The sequence below is a fragment of the Talpa occidentalis genome, unplaced genomic scaffold (assembly GCF_014898055.3).
Source record: "Talpa occidentalis isolate TD23 unplaced genomic scaffold, MPIMG_talOcc4v2.1 talOcc4.17, whole genome shotgun sequence".
In the NCBI taxonomy this organism is placed as follows: Eukaryota; Metazoa; Chordata; class Mammalia; order Eulipotyphla; family Talpidae; genus Talpa; species Talpa occidentalis.
Genome location: NW_023601754.1, coordinates 39,869,527 through 39,886,162, shown reverse-complemented (window position 1 = coordinate 39,886,162; position 16,636 = coordinate 39,869,527). Strand labels below are relative to the sequence as shown.

Here is a 16,636-nt window from a genome sequence, read left to right as displayed (position 1 = left end):
AACTCTGCTGTGTGACACCGGGCAAGTCACCTACCGTCTCTGTTCCTCAGGCACCTCATCTAGGAAATGAGAACAAAAGCACCTCCCCTTGTGCGGCTGAAGTGAAGACTAAGCGAGTTGAGATGCAAAGCACCTGGAGCAGAGGGTGGCAGCCGCAACACCAGGAAGCGTCAACTGCCATGGCTGGAACTCTCGTAAGGATTCCACCACATACGAGATGTGGACCTTGGCAAGTTACTTAACTCCCGCCCGTTTCGGCCCCGCCTTTCTCCTGTCTAAGACGGACTGATAGTACCTGCCTCACAGAATTCTTAGAATTAAATAAACGACATGAAACAAGGCCCACTTTCCAAGAAGGGCTAGTTACTGTTAGCGAGCCCCACTGGTCTGCCGAGGGCGCTCTCGGGTGGCTGACGCCCTGCATTTGGCTTTACCTCACGTTGTTACCCAACTTCCTTGCCTGCATACCTGGCAGCGCGCCTCTCCCGAGGTGCCTCACTTTGACGCTACGTGCGCGGCGCCCGAGCCGGGCACGCAGCTGCCTGTGGAATGCCAGGTGGCTCTGCTCAGGGGTGCGGTGTTCCTCTGGCCTCTCTCACGCTTCAGGACACCAGCTCCTCTCTCAGGGGCCCCCTGGCAATGTCCTGCCACCCAGAGCTCTCCAGTCAAGCAAAGCCACTCTGCATGCTGACACAGACATCCTCGGGACAGCTTTCTTCAGGTCAGGGGACAGACCAGTCCCAGCACACAGGACAAAAGGGGTGTCTGTTCTAGGTGGGGGGTAGGGAAGTTGGGAGAGAATTCCTCCAGCAAAGGAAGAACTCCTCACCATGGGCAGACAGCCCTGAGGCTCCCGAGGAGGCCTGTGTCTGCAGCAGTGGCTGGTGCCTGGCTGACTATGAACAAGGAACTTCCCAGAGCCCAGGGGCCTACAGTGTCAGGGATGATGCGGATGACTGAGCAACATGCCCTGGAGCAGCCATGGAGACCGTCTGGTTTATCTATAATGTGGGGTCAACTTCCCTGACTGATCCACTGCCTGCCCCCTCTCCTGGCCTGCTCTGCAGCAAGGGAACTATAATTCCCAGGGTTCCTGGCAAGGTTCAATCAATGGGGATCAGTGGCAGTGCCTGGAAGGTGGAGGTGGTGGGAAAGAGAGATCTTTCTCCCTCTCGCCTCCACCTTGAACAGCATCTTGGGCAGGGAATGTCCCCCACAGGCCCTGGGAGCCAGTACCAGCACCTGCCGTCCAGCTCAGCACTGCCTCCCTGCCCCTGCGGGCTCTTCTGTCCCCCCTTCACTCCATTAGCCACATTCTCTGTGCTGAAGTCCTCCTACCGGAAAGACCTGGCGGGGAGTCTACACAGATACCTAGCTTGCCGGCATTTTATTTTAGAGGCACCTGAGAATGAAAGGAGAGGTGCACTTGGAAAACGAAAAAGCAACCTGCAAACCAAGGACTATTTGATGAAACCTCCCCTCCCCCACTTCTTTTTTTTAAAACTTTTAAAAAAATTTATTTATTTATTTATTTATTTATTTATTTATTTATACAAGCACTGGGTACAGTCAGAAGCACGGGAGGCTGAGAGAATTCACCAGAGCCAGAGCGGGGAGCAGAACAGGCAGACTGATGAAGTACACTGCTGAGGGGAGCAGCGGGCGGGGCAGGAGAGGTCTGCGTGCTATGTGGGACCCTCGCTGGCAGCTGGGGATTGAACCAACGCTGCAGAGGCTGTGGGCAGCTTTGCAACCCAGCGCTCAACCCCTGAGCCACCGGGGAGACCCCCCTCCCCCACTTCTACAGGCACACTGTGGGCATGCAGTGTAAAGCTCCAGAAGAAATACCATGTTTGAGAGATATTTCAAAAGAATCCAAATAGCAACACTAATCCGAAGAAATAAGACACAACCCCGGGCTCATCACAGCATTATTCACAGCAGCCAAGAGTTGGAACAATGTCATGTTCTACCATGAATGACTGGCTAGAGATGTGGTTTCTATAAACAAAGGAATACAACTCAGCTATGAAAAATGAAACTCTGCCATGTGGAACAACAAGGATGAACCCAGAGGGAGTTTCGCTCAGTGAAATCACCAGAGATTTTCCCTCAGGTGGAAGATAATAAAGCAAATGAATAAAATAATAAAACAAAAGCAAAAGCAAACTCAGACTATAAGGACAGAAGGAGAAAGGGGGGTCAGTAAGCTGGGCAAATGGGGGTCTACTGTATGGTCAAGGGTGGGAGTAAAAGGTCTGGTGGTGAACAGCACACACTGATGTTGATTTATAACACTGCAGGTGGCAAGCCCCTGGAGGCAGGGTTCTGGGCAATCGAGGCATAATATTCCTCTGGTGACCTGAGTGGCCTAGGGAAGGGGGCACATGACCATGACGTGCGTAGGCCCAATCATACTCACGCGTGCGCGCGTTTAGTTCTATACCATTCATCACAAGGAAGATGTGAACAGCTCCAGGATCAAAAGGCTCCTTCTGGTCTTTTATACCCACACCCACCTCCCTTCAACTCTACTTCACTCCACCCCCACCCCCCACCCCCGCTGCCAGCTCCTCAACCACCAGGCTGATCTCCATTGGTACAATTTTCTCATTTCGGAAAATGCTACATAAACGCAGTCACACTGTACGTAGCCATTTGGGGGTGGCTTTTTCACTCAGCATAATTTCCTTGGGTTCATCCAACCAGATGAACATATCAAGAGTCTGTTCCCTTTCATCGCTGAGAAGTATCTCACGGCAGAGACTCCACAGTTAGTTGAAGCATCCATCTGCCGAAGGGTATCTAGGCTGTTTCCAATTTTGGGCTATTATGAATAAAGCGGCCGTGAAAAATTGTGTATAGGTTTCTGTGTGGACGTAAGTGTTATTCTCGGAGATGAATGTTCAAGAGTGCAGGGGCGGGCTCATACACTCGCTGTGTGTTTAGTTTTGAAGAAACTGCCCGTCTGCTTTTCCAGAGGGGCTGTACCACCTGACATTCCCTCTGGCATCGTAGGAGACTTTCGGTCTCTTCACACCTGTATCACTGGCAACTTCGGTTCGTTCATCTAACACAAATTTATTGAGCACTTCTACGTGCTGGGGGTACAGCGATGAACAAGACACATCATTTCTATTATTTAATAGGCGCGTTCAAGCTAAAGGGCACAGAGGTACTACCCGAGTCAACGAGTTGCTTACAGGAAGTGCTGGTGAACAAGGTGATGTGAAGGGGGCGGGGAGGAGAGAGGGGGAGGCGAGAGACAGCTGCCCTTGAGCGTGCATCCTGGGGAGCGATCACGATGCCAAAGGGTTGGCTCCACCACTTCTTACCTGTTTGGCTTAGCAAGTGGCCCGACTTATTGGGTAGCCCCTACCTCCGAAGGCTGCTGGGAGCATTAAATGAGTCCATGCTCTTGACATACTTAGCAGTAAGGACCAGACCAGTGTGGGGAACCCTTTCTAGAAGGGCCTCTCAACCCAGAAGGCTCTGCTTAGCTCCGGGTACAAGTTTTGTCGTTTCCCGAGACGTGATGTGCCCAGGTACTCAGATGGGAAGCCCCTGCCCCCAGGTCAGAGCCCACCTGCTCTGTGAGGTAGCCGTGGACACAGGCCTGGGGTTGCTGCTCAGGGTACCTGGATTCTCCACACCCCGAGAAGCTGACGCCATTGCCAGCCTGGAGGTGGGCTGGCAGGCTCACCTGGGTCACCACTGAGGTGCCAGGGCACAGGGCTTTGCCCAGAACAAATTTCTATGCACAAAATGAATTTTCTGTGCAGTGTCGAGGAGACAAAGGTAATCTGGAAACTCCCTCCCCACCCTGTTCCGCCTGGCTCCAAGGCCTGGCCCTGAAGAGGGAAGTGAGAGAAGCACACAGGTTGGCACCCTACGAAAGAATAGGGAAACGGGAGGGAGAGAGCCGGGAGGAAATGGGCCATCTTTGCGGGGAGTGGGCTGGGAGGCTTCTCCGAGAGGAAGAGGCAGCGTGGCAGTGACCTGCTTTGTCGGCCTCCTAGTGGCCTGGCAGGTGTCACAAACTGCTTCTTTCCTAGGGGTTGATGAGTCTGGATCCAGGGCATCTGCTCACTGTACACAGAGAGGCCACAGGACACGGGGGCAGCTGGAGTCTCTGACCCTGAGCCTGGGAGCCTGTGGCACAGACAGTCGGGGGAGGCAGGACACCAAGCCTTGAACATGCACCCTGGAGTTGAAAAACCTAACCATCAGCATCACTGCTCCTCAAAACCTTTAAGGATGGCTCTCTAGGCCCAGCAGGACCTGCCTGCTGATCTCTCCCCTCTCTCACGCTCCTCGGGGCACCCAAGCCTCTCTGTTCTTCCAATATACCCCAGGGCCTTTGCACAAGCTATTCTTCCTGGCCCAAACCCTCTGGCTTCCCGCCCACCCGGGACTGGCTCTTATTTACCCTTCATAGCTGGGTTTGCACTTCCTAAGGAAGCTTCTCTGACTCTCACAACCCCCGCCCCCAGCCTCCAGTAAGACCCTCCCCTCTCTCTCAAGGCACGTTGGACTTTTTCGATAGACTTTCTTAGCTTAATTGCCACAGTTAAGTGACATGATCATTTGAGTAGTTATTTGATATCTATCTCCATCACCTGATGGTGAATGCCATGACATCAGAATAATGCTAATGACATTACTCTTAACAACAGCTCACCTTTACCAAACACCTACAGCATCTGAGAGCATTACCTCGCTGACTCCTCACAGCTCTATGAGCTCAATCCCACTATTACCCCATTTTACAGATGGGGAAGCCTTCTCACTTCTGCCCACTGGCACTAGCCAAATGGTTAGTTTGGGGTACACCCAGATGACTGGGCTGCATTTCTGCTAATTCCTTCCCCTACTGCCCATGGGCTGGGAGAAGGTCCCCTGGGACAGAAGTCCAGGCACAAAGCATCTATTTTTGCCACACTTTGGAGCAACAGCCTCTGATTCCAAGGGCGCCTTCTGGTTCTAATCCTTCCCCAGTCTGAGGAGACACTGGTTTGTCTGGTTTATTGTAGTGCTACCACGAGTCAGGTGTGGCCTGAGTACTGGAGACACAACAACAGACAAAAGTGAGAATGAAGTAGGGCGCTGAGCAAGGCAGCCGGGGTCCTGTGATAAGCAACTTGCTACATTTCTTGGACCGTAACTCATGTCATGTCCAACCTTGAACAGTTACAGTGTGAACCCGCCAGCACAAGCTGCAATGTATATAAGCCCATATCCTCCTTAAAGGGGGCGCTCCAAAGATCTATATCTTTGATTATAGATCCACTGAGTCAAGTACCGTACAGTAAACCAGCTCGTTGTTAGCCTCGGTGTCCTGGCTTCCTTATGCCACATAACAGGGCCACGCCCCACCATGTCTGCTGGGGAGGTGGACACAAAGTCCTGTCTTTCCTCAGTGAAAGACCAGTGGTCGCTGGCAGAGAGGCAGGAAGGACCAGGTGGAACACAGGAGCGTTTCAGGGGCCCTTAAACTCTTCTGTATTACGTTGTCATGGGGATACACGCAAACATCTGTCAGAGCCCTTAGAGCGCGCGCACACACACTGTGTCCAGCTAATGATAATGTATCGATATGGTTTCATCAGTTGTGACAAATGCAGCAGCACGATAACTGAATGTAAATAATCAGGGAACCTGCGGTGGGGAGAGACAGGGAGTTGGAGGACTGTACTTTATGATCCATGTTCTGCAAACCCACAATTTCGTTAGAAAGGAAAATAAAAAAAAAAAAATAAAGCCCTGTCTCTCTTGACCCACTCCCACCAGCTGTCGGCCCTGAGCGGCCTCTGGGCCGTCCGTTGCCTGAGGGACTCCCGGCCCTACGCACTTCTCCAGGATGCCTCCCAGCCCTGCTGGCAGATTCCTCACCTTCTCGCCTCACTCAGCCTTTCTCTTCTCTACCGACAACCCTTTCTTGGTCATCTCATGCAGTCCCCTGACCTCCCCGCTCAACCCCAGCCCTCAGTAGCCACCCCAGCCTTCCCACAGAGCTGTTGAAAAGCCTTTTTACACGAAACAGACCCATAGCTGTGGTCTGGATCCTTCACACCACCTTCGCCTTCCCCTTGCAAATCTCCACCCTGGTCCTCACCACCACCTCTTCACATTCATCTGTGTTCGGGCCCAGCCCTTGGTGCTAGCGTCCACCCCTCTCGCTTCTTTGATTCCCCACATCCAGTCCATTCACACTCTCTAAGGGCTCCACCTTCTAAAAAAATATGACTTAAGATCTGCCCACTTTTCCCCTTCACCCCCACCTTGTCTCCTGCCTGGATGAGGGACCAGCGCAGGGGCTTTCGCCCCGTTTTCCTGGCTCACACCCCAGACCCCACACAGTCAGAGGGACTCTACTAACTTGAGCCAGAGCACAGGCCTCTGCCGCTCGGAGTCCTCCCACTGCGCATTTAGGAAAAACTCCCCAACCTACAAGGCCTCACATGTAATTCTCTGACCTCATCTCCTCCAGTGTTGTCTTGTAGTGCAGTCACTGAACCGGGTGTGTAATGGCATCTGACTGGGGTTATTATTTGCATCTCCATGAGGATGATATAGGCTAGTGAGGTATGCACTTTAAAGAATAATAATAGTAAATCGTTAACATTTATATAGCATTTATTAAGCGCCAGGCACTATATTAAGTGCTTTATACATATAGCTGCACAATTCCCTTCCAAACCCCTCAGGGCAGGATCTTTTGGAATTCTGGGGAAGTTGTATTTTAGAAAGGCAATGCAGAGCCTGTACCCTGGCAGGGGTTGGGGGAGCATCCATCATACCACTAACCTGTCAGTTTGGGTTATATTCCACCTAGGACTGTGGATCGGCATTAAGTCCCTTAATCCCCTCAACCACTGATGAGGTAGGCCGCAGTATCATCCCTAGTTTACAGATAGGGAAACTGAGGCACCAAAAGGTTAAGTGCCTTGGCCACCCTCACTCAGGGAAAGTGGAGGGCTGGGCTGTTTTTCAGCTACTGTACTCACCCCAGTTTTTAGGATAAATGACAGGAAAGTGAATGCATGGAATTAAGATGGGAAACTTTAGGAATTCAGACTCTCCAATGAATTACTGTTGGTGGCAGGAAGGCCAAACGCCCCCAAGCTAATCATGTGTGATTAACCTAATTCATTTGGTTTGAATACAAGATGTGCCCCAATATAAAGCAAGATCCCCTCCAACTTCACCCCATGCATCTCAGAAATAAAGCTGTCTTTTAGACTGCTCATTTATCTTGAACAAAATGTTATCTGGGAAAGATATACTAGCTTCTGAAGTCTTAAGCAACGTTAGTTTCAGCAACAATGACAGAAAGGAAGCATACAGTACAACAGACTTAGAAACTATTCCCAAGAGTTTGGCTGACTATTCCAAGTGTTATAACTCACTTCAACAGGTCTTTGAAAGATTTCCCCGAGAAAGCAAATAGGAACAAGTAATTGTAAGCAATATTTACTCAATTTAAACAAAATATCTGATGTGAAGTCTAACTGTATACACAGGCACCTGAAGTAGAATTTTGCAAACTGAAAGAGGGGTGTGTAAGATGATACTGAACTGTCTTGAAGCAAAGTGCTCCTGAGTGGGATGAAATGCAATTTCATGTATCACTCATACTGGAATCGTTAGTCTGACTGTCTCAAAACCAAGTGCTTATGTAACCAAGTGCTTAGATGTTCATTTATACATTTTTAGTAACAGTCCTTAATCAGCTTTTTTCAAAAATCAGGTTTTTTATTTAATTTTTTTTTTTTTTGCATAGAAGAACTGGGGTGCAGGCTAGAGGTAAAGGGTTGGCAGAATTCACCAGAGACAGAGTGGGGAGCAGAACATGCGGATTGACTGAAATACACTGCTGAGGGGAGCAGCTGGCAAGACAGGAGAGGTCTGCTGCACCATGTGGGTTGCTCCCTGACCGGGAATTGAACTCAGGCCATAGAGGTGAGAGGGCTGAGACTTAACCCCTAAGCCACCAGGGAGGCCCTCAATTTTTTTTTTTTTTAATGCAACATAGTTAGAGGTTACACTTCAGAGGTCGCCAATATACAATGAAAAGAGGAATTTTTTAAGATTACTAGTGATATGCACTAGGTTCTTGAGGCATGGGGTACACTTTCCAGTGACAACATAATACAGATTTGGGAAGCACCACATCACAAGCACTCCTGATGGGGAGAGATGGGGAGTTCTGGAAGGGTGTGTAGAAGGAGGGGCTGATGGAGACAAGGATGCTGGTAAAGAGTGTAATACTTTCTGTCAATGATAGGTGAAGATCTATGCAGCACTTTGAATTCTACATTGTTGATGTTGTGATTCTAAGTAATGTGTTACAAAACCAAGAAATTAAAAAACATAAATAGGCAGCCGAGGTCATTTATATCCCCCACACTGCAAATAGACCCCAAACAGTCTATGAAATCTTTTCTTTTGGAGAGAGGGGGTATCACCTGCTTTGGGACACATGGGGTGTTTTTTGTGTATTCTGTAGTGCAAGTGTTTTTAAAATGCTGGAAGGAACACATCAATTTGCAAAAGTGATTACCCCAGAGGATTTTGGGTTCTTTGAATACTTCTTTTTGTTTTTTTAAATAAGCATTACCCTGATTGTGGGAGATGTAAGAAACAAAACAAGCTTTCTATCGTGAAGTTCACCTAAGGACACAAATGAAGTAGTAGTCCTCACCCTCAGCCCCGCCCTGGGAACATCTGGAGAGCTGTGAAAAACAGCCCTGGTCCTGCCCTCAGTGATTCCAGTGAGTTAATCTGGGGCGGGGTCCAGGCCTTGGGGCATCTTAACACTCCCGCGTGACTCTCAGTGCAGCAAGGATGAGAATCAGTGAGACAAAATTCTTGAAGAATTTTCAAGGGAACATGTTATGTGTCTTTTAGAAAATCAAGAAGTCCCTAGCCAAAGAAGCAGGTTTCTCAGAGCCTTCAGTATGCAAATGCGTACACGAGTTGCTCAAGAGGAAGACACAGCACTAGGTGGGCTCGTGCGTGCCCTCAGCATTCCCTCCTTCTAGCACCATGCCCACCAGCCAGCCTGGTCCCTCTGCCTCTAAGCCACCCCCTCCTCACCCTCCACTTCCCCAAATGTCTCCTATTTGGATGATGGCAGCAGCCTCCTCTCGCTCGCCCACTGGCCCTACAGTTCCCAGTGGTGGGCTGGCAGAGGTCCTCAGGGCACAAAGTGTGCAAAGTTCTGCTCCCAGTCAAGAATGCCCAGGGTCCCCGAGTGCCAGCCTATGAACTTGGAAGGGACCTGTGATGGGAGGAATGGACCTGGTCCCTTCTGCCATTGTGGTGTTGCCAAGTCACCAGCCCAAAGAACTCCAAAGAACCCCTGTACTTGGGGCACCCCCACACTTCCTGACAGCTTAAGCCAATACAAATGGTATTTTCTGTCACTTTTCGCCAAACTATGTGATCCCTGTTAAATTTCCCTGTATGTTGGTCTTGCGTTGTTTCACCAGGTAAAATCTTATTTTTTTGTTTAGCGTCTGTCTCCCCTGCTCCATGAGAAGGGGGGGGGTACTTGCCTATCTCGTTCATCACCACGTCTCCAGTACACAGAACACTGTCTGCCAAAGAGCAGGACGAAGCATTTGTTGAAACAATGACTGAGCACACCGAACAGTCCCAGAAGGCAGGTGTATAAACACTAAAGCCCTCCCTGAAGACAGCAGACCCGCGTGTCTGTCCCCATGAGCCTGCAGCCCCACCGGCGCTCTTCCAGTTCCCAGCACCACACCTGTCTACTGTGGCCTGGATAGTGCTGCTGTGAATGCCCGTGTGCACCCCACATTTCCAGGGCGATGCCCTGGGTTCAGATGAAGTGGAGGTGGCCTGTGTCACTCTGGGTCTTGGCATTGAAATGCCACTTAGATGTGACACCCTAGTTCCCTTGTCGTGCCGTGGGAGACCCTGGAGGCTGTGCCTTCCAGTTGTGAGGTTTCAAGCCAAGGGAGGTGGTCCCCTAGTGCCCCGCCTGTGTCACAAGAAAGAAACGGACATTAATCATATCTGATCTCTAGGATTTCAGGGTTAATTTGTTCCACAGCAGAGTACTGCTGGCAGTCCTGTGTGTGAATGAAGGCAGCAAGAGGCAGAACAACTGTGATCACAGACGGGTAGTGAGGAGCAGGGCAATGCGCTCCAGCTGCTGCTGCTGAACCTCAGGGAAAGGAGGAGGAGGAGGGAACAGAACAGAGGCTCCCCAGGAATCGCTGCTTTCAATTCCTGAGGCAGCAGATGAAAGGGCCTAGGGCCTAGCACCGTTAACACAGACCCTCACCAAACAGTCCTCGGGGATCACAGCCAAGACTCAGTCCCTGGGGGCAGGAGGAGGCTGCTCAGAAGCCAATGATCCTTTGGAAAACCCTGTTAGCTGGGGAAGCTGAGACAGCGAGGCTGCAAGAAGGGCCTGGGCTAATTCGGGCTGACAACCTTCCCTCAGAATCACCCACCGGGGCTCTGCTTTCCTAGTTCCATCCCAGAGAATAAATCACACTGTCAAGTCTGATTTGGGGCTCAGTTGATGGGCTGAGCAGAGCATCCATGCGTTCTGGCCAGAGGTCAAGCGACACACACGCCAGAGGCCAGTGTTGGAAAAGGCTGGGAGACAAGATGGAAAGGGGATTGGGAGGCTGACAGCTGGGGAGGTGGGGAGGGGGGCGGTTCCAATACATACCACAGAAACTCCTCTCCCCTACCTCGAAATTTCTGGCCTCAGAAATTTCAGGACTCAGCTGTACAAGCCTCGATCCCAGAGCACAGGCCTGCTGCGGCCCCCAACAACATGTTGGCTCAGGGCTGGGCATAAGGTAAACACTCATATTTGGTGAATAAATAATCACAATGGCAGCAGCTAATGCTTATTATCTTAGAGGCTGGTGACTAAGTGGCCTAACCTCTGACACGCAATACCGGCTAATACGTGCAAGCTGCCGCCATCAGCACCAGCACCACCTATTATATGGCTGCTTCATGCCAGGCATGGTTCTAAGTGAATCTTAAGGTTCCTAACTCCATTTTCATTCTCAAAACCACCTCAGGAGTAAAAGGACTCTCCCAGGGTTAGGCTCCCCACTCTGGGCTTGCCAGGAGCTGAGCTAAGGCCAGAAGCCAGGAGTCTGTGCTCTTAACCGCCATGCCAAGACATCACGTCCATCTGGGCTCCTGCCTCTTTCAAGACCCTAGCCCTGAAAGCCCCATCAGGGCTAGGTGACTCCTCCCCACCATTCCACAGGCCTGTGGCTTCTCCTATTAGAGCGCATCACTCAGCTGTTTGCCTGCAGAGCTTTCCCCAAGTACTGTCTACCCAGGAGATCACCCCTGGGAGCCCGGGGCCCGGCACATGAAGAGGGATCTGGGACAGGACCCATCAGCCCTGGGTGGCTGGTACCCCAAGTCTAAACCCCTTAGTCTACAGAGGAAGAAAACAGAGATTCAGGAAGGAGAGCTGTGGTGAACGAATTTCACTGAAGAACTGGAGAAGAAGGGGCAATAGCTCCTTGACCTCTATTCCTCTCCCCCAGTCTGCAGCTGCTTCCAGAAGCCTGCTCAGACCCCCAGGCTGGGTTGGACACCTCCAATTTGGGGCTCAGAGGCCCTCCTGAGCTCTTCTCAGCCCATCAGCTGCTCAGGCCTCCTCCAGGGCCCTGGGCTTCCCTCATCCAGCGCTGTCCATACAGGGCTGTCACCACTGGGGGCAGTGACATGAGTAGGCCCACCCAGCCCAGAAGCTCTCACCACCCACAGTGCAGGGAGCAGTATACTGACTGTGTGTTGGATTGACTGGAAGGACCCAAGAAAGGCTTAAAAGCTGGAAGCCTCACACTGGGACAGTTCAATATGCAGGGTACAATTTGCTTAGAAAAGGGAGGCCTGGAGAAGTCTCTCAGCCACCTGCAAATCCCAAAGGGCTGCTGGGAAGAAGTCACGTGGCTGATACTGCCCACTGGGACTGGACCAGACTGTTGGGAGGTAGTTATGCAGAGATGGACGTGATTCACAAGGAAAAATGATCAAAACTTCCCCAAATCAAAATATACTACCTCATTCCGGCCCTGAGGGAAGAATTTAAACTGAGGCTAGGCAGCCAGCAGCCTGGGATCCCAAGACCTCTTCTGGCTAAGAGAGAGGGCTGCAGAGACAGACTGGAAAGACTCGGCGCCAGCTCTGCTGCTCGGCAAGTGGCTCTACCACTCTGTGCCTCAGTTTCCAAATCATTACAGAGCGACTTCACAGGGCAGGTGAAGGTCCACAGGAGCTCATGCACGTAAAGCGCCTACAGCAGGGCCTGGCACTGAGTCACCACCCATTAATGTTAATCATGATTGTTTGCTTTCTCTCCTGGAGCCAGGAGCTCTCGGCTGGCCAGCCCAGCTGACTCTCTCAATTCTTTATTTTCTCTGGCGTCCTCCTCAGGGGTGGCTGAAAAGCTGAATGAAATGTCCCACCTTCCTTGGAGGGAAGGGAGGTTATGGGACACACCTCTGGCCAACGAAATGCAGGTGGAATCTTCTGGGGGATCCCGGGGTGTCTAAGCAGCCCAGACTGCTGAAAACACATGGATAGCTGGAGTTGACCCTCCCCTCCTTGTTCTGCCAGGAGCCGCAGCAGCAGCCGCCTCGAAACTACCAGGGGAAGGCCAAGAGAATCAAAGAGCCTCCAGCGCAGACATTACTCAGCCTCTGAACTAACGTTCGCAGCCAAGAGTAGTTCAGACCTCCCTTAACATCATGGACAGGTTCTCGGAAACTGTGACTTTGAAGCAAAACGACGTAAAACGAAACCAGGTCCTCAAATATCTCAGTCCTGCTCAGTGTCAGCTGGGATTTCTTTTTCCTCATCGATGTGATAATGACAGGAATGACTGGAGGACCTGCTGGGCCCCCAGGTTTGCTGCGACGGAGGGAAATCAACTGATGTTTGTTTCCGGGGCTGTGAGCTGGGCCCCCACCATGCCCGGGCTTCCCCTATCCAGCTGAGATGACATCAGACAAACCAACTTGAGACATTCTGCAAGAAACAAACAGTCCTCCTGCAAAGCATCAAGGCCACGGAGGACAGGAAGACAAGCAACTGTTACAGATGGAGACAGGAAGTGGGCAACTAAACGCAGCATGGGATCCTAGACAGGATCATGGTGCAGAAAAAGGACAGAGGAAAAGCAAGTGAAGTGGGACCCAAGTCACACTTGGGTCACAGCACTGGAGCGGTATCCCTGGTTTTGACAGCTGGGTGACATCAGTGGGAAGGTGAGGGGGGCGGCAGTGAAGGGTAGATACACAAATGCTCTGTGCTATTTGGGCAACTTTTCTGGAAGTCTGAAATACCTTCGAAATAAAAGTTATTAAACAATCATGCTAAAAAGCATCTTTCGATGGAAATCTGACCCTAGAAACCATCCCACAGACAAGCTCCTGGTACCCAGGCAGAGCTTCCGGGCAGCACAGGGACAGCGAAGAGACCTAATAAACAGCTGAGAGAAGTTACTGTCCAGCTTCACTCAGTTCCACAGCCGGAGCGACTCATCCCTGCACCCCAGCCTGAGGCCAGAGTCTGGATGCCAACTTTCTGCTCTCCCACTTCCTACACAATTAGGGTCTCGTGGTGCTGCAAGTGCCTCCTGTCCCAAGCACCCTCCCTGCACCTTGTCAGCCAAGCTTTCCGAATGAGGTCCTGCAAGGAGGAACGGCGCTCCACGTGCTACTGCGACGACACTTACATGCCCGCATGCGTTTGTCGGCACCCACAGAACTGCACCCCAAGGAGTGAATGCTGCTCTCTGAATTAAAAAAAAATTTTTTTTCTAACGTGATACACTGATCTAAGAGGATGAACAAAGGTCTCCAAGATACGGTTTGGGACAGCCTGGGCCAGGGCACGCTGCAGAAGCATCCAGACAGCATGGCCCGTTTATCCCTAAACAGCAAACAAAAACAGTGAGTGCGTGCTCAGAGGAGCAGGAAAAGCTCCATCACAGACCCCTGTCCCCTCTGCGGAAGACGCTGACTTTCTGGTGAAGGGAGGGACCGTGTAGGAGACTGCCACTGTCCCCAGAATATTCTTGTGTATCATTAAAACAATAAAGAGGCTTATGTGTACTAACTGTCAAATTTAAGCAAACAAACAAGCACCCCACACTCACCTTTAGCGCGCTGAAGGACAGCTAGAGCTCTGCGGGCGTCCCGGGGGAGTCCATCTCAGAGGCTGCACATCTGTAGAGAAGAAAACCCAAACTAAATAAAGCATGAAGTTCTGTTTTCGTCCAGCTGAAGCCTTCTTCCTGCACTGTCCTCCCCACGGTCATTCAGGAATCCAGTCCCTCAGCACACAGGTAGGGAATGTCTTCTTTGTGCCAGGTGCCAGCACCTGGGGCACGGCGCTGTCCTCAGAGAGCAGACAGCCCGGAGGACACAGGGCCAACAAGCAAAGGCACAGGGCCAGTCAGGGAGGGAGCATCTTGATGGAAACTAAGTGAGCTGAGGAGACTGGCGGGGCTGCAGCCATATGGAGTCGCCAGAGAAGGCCCAAGGAGAGGATGGAGACCTGGACTCAGGAGGCCATTGGCTGTGTGGCCATCTGGGAAAGCCTGTCAGTCCACGGAAACAGACAGGGCCAAAGAACTGAGGCAGGAGAGAGTGAGTGTGTGTGGGGTGTGGATGGGGGGCAGCATTTCGGGAGCAGCAGGAGGCCTGAGTCGTGGCTCAGGGTGCGAGAGGGCGTGGGTGCTTGGAGATGAGGGCTGGATGTGGAGGGCTGAAGAAGGCCATGCTGACATTTCCCTCAGACAACTGCGAGCAGAGGAGTGGCAGAGAAATAGCGCTTGGCTTGACTTACACTTTTACGCTATTAATTTAGGTTTTTGCATATTTAGTATGGCTGCTTATATTTAAATGGCTACTTCACGGATGAACAGACGTCTCCAGGCTGACAGGTCACTGTCTGCACTGTTTGTTCTGGTTGGGGCCAGGCATTCATGAAGTCAAGAAGACGCTATGTGCAAGCACAACCTAGAACTGTCCTACACAGAACAACCATTAAAAGAATAACCCTCTTTCCCGGCGAGCTGGGCTCCATCCTAGCCGAGTGCACTGACTCATCCCACTCACTCAACCCTAACATATAAACACTACTGGGCCTCCCTGGTGGCGAGGGGTTAAGTCTCAACGTTATCAAGCTATCGCCAGCCACTGCCGCCTGAGTTTGATCCCCAGGCAGGGAGCTACCCACATGGCGCAGCAGACCTCTCCTGACTCGCCCGCTGCTCCCCTCAGCAGTGTGTTTCAGTCAGTCTGCCTGTTCTGCTCCCCACTCTGTCTCTGGTGAATCCTCTCGCCCCCCCACACCCCTGGCCTGGACCCAGTTCTTGTGTGCATAAATAAAATCAATCTTTAAAATAAAAAAAAACAAAACAAAACAATGCAACACTATCAATATGCCCAGGGGACAGATGAGGTAACTGAGGCACAGATTGGAGAAGGAGCCAGTGGTGGCTGAGGTGGCCTGAGTGAATGCGCCTCACCACAGTGTCAAGAGGGCAAGGAAGGGAGGGCTACATGTGGACCCCTCGGGTGCTGCAACATTTATGTGCTCCCCAAAGGCCACGGCCAAGTTCAACACCAGCCTGTTCCCCAGGAAGCATCCTTGGGAAGGAAACCTAGCAAGTAGGCAGCCAACTTTTTGGGGTCCAGGACTGAGGACAGCTTCAACAATCTTGCCCCCAGGCGCTCCTGAAGAAGCTAAAAGGGGTTCTTAACCTGTCTCATCCAGGGACTCCTGTTGGCAGCCTGGTGATGAAAGGAGCGGGTGCCTCGAAGTGTGTTCTTAAAGGTATACAATTCCATATATAGAATGCAAAGGAAACCCATTCTAGTCAAGTATCAGAATTCTGTAACACAAAACCAGATCGGAGACACAGTAATATATACATATGCTTTCAATCAGATCTCAGGAGTGGGTCTGATGACTACAGTAATTTAGAAACATACGAGTAGAAGATATTTTGTGACATCTGCTATAAAAGTAATGTAATATAGAAATATCTGTGATTTCTAGTGGTGGCAAAGTGACAGGTGTTGCTCCGACGATTGTGGTTAGAAGCCCTTGTTCAGAAGGAAAGGAAATCTCAGTTAGATGGGGGAGACAATAAAGATGTACTATTTCCCAGGCAACTTCATGACCCTCAAGGGCCCATGAACCAGAGATAAGAAGCCCCAAATCAGACCTAAGACAGGGGGAAGGTAGAGCAGGTCCCCAGGAAGGGTGACACCGCAGTGGAGGGAGGAGTCAGGTCCCTGTGCACTTCCCATGGGAAGTAGACTAAGCACTGGCTGTTCCGGTCCACGCTGCAACCACTTCCCTTTCCGGCCCAGCCCCCAGGACCTCAGCCTCTCCCACTCAGCCCACGGAATTCCTGTGGGAATGACTCCCTCCACAGGATGGCAGGAAAGGCAGGGGTGTTGGTACGTGGGATGGTCATATGGTCCGGGCCTAGCCAATGAAGCCACGGTACCCTCTCTCCCTTGCCCCTGGCAAGGCGGCCCTGGCAGCCAAACCAGATTGAGGCGGTCCATGAAACACCAGCTCCAGCATGTAGGCAGCGACT

At 51.3% G+C, this 16,636-nt stretch overlaps 1 protein-coding gene across 1 annotated transcript in view; it reads right to left on the bottom strand.

The window, feature by feature from the left end:
• The window catches only part of SIPA1L3 (signal induced proliferation associated 1 like 3), a 184,316-nt gene that overhangs the window by 97,370 nt on the left and 70,310 nt on the right, over positions 1 to 16,636 (bottom strand). The window contains exon 4 of the mRNA XM_054697137.1: positions 14,177 to 14,246. The gene's annotated coding sequence lies outside the window, so the exon portion shown is untranslated. The remainder of the gene's footprint in view (positions 1 to 14,176; positions 14,247 to 16,636) is intronic.